Source organism: Cherax quadricarinatus, chromosome 59 (assembly GCF_038502225.1).
Source record: "Cherax quadricarinatus isolate ZL_2023a chromosome 59, ASM3850222v1, whole genome shotgun sequence".
Taxonomy (NCBI): Eukaryota; Metazoa; Arthropoda; class Malacostraca; order Decapoda; family Parastacidae; genus Cherax; species Cherax quadricarinatus.
The window spans coordinates 16053831-16056330 of record NC_091350.1 but is presented as its reverse complement, the minus strand read 5'-3'; positions in this window follow the sequence as shown (position 1 = coordinate 16056330).

Here is a 2500-nt window from a genome sequence, read left to right as displayed (position 1 = left end):
TCCACTCAACATAGAGGTGTGCAACTGCAGTGTCTTATGTTGCAACTATTGTGTATGATGCAGATGTGTTTATTGTAGCTGCCTAACAGAACTGTTTTGTGTTGCATTTCTGTTGTAGTGGTCTAACTATAGTATCTTGTTATGTTGTAGATATGTATACTGCAACTGTTATGAATTGTTTATCTGTGTATGTTGCGGCAGTGTAACAGCAGTGTCTTATTGTGTATCTGTGTATGTTGCGGCAGTGTAACAGCAGTGTCTTATTGTGTATCTGTGTATGTTGCGGCAGTGTAACAGCAGTGTCTTATGTTGCAGCTGTTTTCCTTACAGCAGTTATGTTGCAGCTATGTTGTAGCTGTGTTTGTTGCAGCTATTGCGTATGTTGTAACTGTGTTGCAGTAATTATGTAGCAATTGTGTATGCTGTAGCTGTTGCATATAGTGCAACTGTTTCAACTGTTGTGTATGTTGCACCAGTGTATGTTGCACCTGTGTATGTTACTGTGTTCACTTGGTGTCTCACGTATATTAGTGCTGTGTCATGAAAAATTTTTGTATATCAGCCCGGTGTGATGAATAATTTGTATATACCATCCCAGTCATGAATAACTTGTGTCTACCAGTCTAGTGTCATGAATAATTTGTGTCTACCAGTCTAGTGTCATGAATAACTTGTGTATACCCGTCCACTTTCATGAATAACTGTTGTAAATCAGCTTTGTGTCATGAACAATTGGTATACACCAGTATAGTATCATGAATAACCAGTGAATACCTGTCCAGTGTCATGAATAACTTGTGTATACGAGTCCAGAATCTTGAATAATTTGTATATACCAGTCCATGTCACAAATAACTTGTGTATACCAATCTAGTGTCATGAATAACTTGTCTTGAAATAAATGATCACGTAGAAGACCTATGTTGTGAATAAATTATGTATAAAAGAATAAAAAAGTCACAATACAATGGCTGCAACAATTCACAAATAACCCACACTTAGGAGAGGAACTTACGACGACGTTTCGGTCCTTTCTGGACCACTGTTCCGTCATAGTTATGACTTGACGATAGTCCATGACGGTCCGAAACGTCATAATTTTCCTCTCCTACATGCGAGTTATTTGTGACTTATCTACTAGAGTTTAACTTGGGGAATAACTTGTCATGTATAAGAACCTAGGGTCATGAATGATTTGCCATGTACAAAAGCCAAGTGTCACGAATAACTGCAAGTGACAAAATTCTAGCAAAAGGGCTATGAACATGGCACAACCAAGTAAATTTTCCTGGAAGTTCAACCATTCGACACAAGGCTCATGTTGCAGTTTCATAAAGAACAGTGTATGGCATTATTACACACTTTACGTACTACTAATTTAACATTTATAAAGCCAGTATTTAAAGTTTTATCATCAGAGTGAAAAAAATGTATTACACATCACTCAAATAATATTCATCTAGCTAGGAGAAGCGGTAAACTTATAGCGGTCATGAAGCACCTGGGATAATGAGGCAATCAGGTTTAATTCAGGAAAAGGGGAGGACAAGTCTAATTCCAGAGATCAAAATCTCTCACGGAGAGAATATTATACACCAATACAAGACTACTTGAGTAATATATTGAATGTTAGACTGAATACAATCTCACCACAGTGATCACAAACACAGACAAGCTAAAATTCTTTTTAATTAATGTAATAAAACACAAGACCTCCCTCGCAAAATATGAGAACCAGAAACCTTGCAACACGAGCATGAGAACAAACTCTTGTAAACACTGTAACAAACGAATTCACGAGGTGATTCAATATTTACTAAGTGACGAATTAAAAATGGTTGCCTACGGCTGCTATTCAGCTTCATCGATTGAGACTGTCAACAATTTACAATTGTACACTGTAAATGTTTGTGTCCATGGGAATTCTCTAGTATAAGTAAACACAGCGAAGCGGATGGACTTCCGTCTTTTGATAAAAGCGCTGAGATTTTCTCACATTTTATTAGAAGTTACATTTCTGCGATTCCAGGGTAGTTGCCAAGCCATGAAATAAACAACGGCTAGCATAATACACGTATTTCCTAGTTGTTGATCAAGTGAGGCTTGCCTGTTTTAGAAAATTATCTTGAAAGGAAGCTAATTCATTTAAACACTGTACACGAACGTGATATATTTCTTCTTTCTTTCAACAAACCAACAAACCGGCCGTATCCCACCGAGGTAGGGTGACCCAAAAAGAAAAACAAAAGCTTCTCTTTTTAACTTTAGTAATGTACACAGGAGAAGGGGTTACTAGCTAGTTGCTCCCGGCATTTTAGTCACCTCTTACGACACGCATGGCTTACGAAGGAAGAATACTGTTCCACTTCCCCATGGAGATAAGAGGGAATAAACAAGAACTAGTAAGAAAATAGACAAAAATCCAGAGGAGTGTAATATATATATATATATATATATATATATATATATATATATATATATATATATATATATATATATA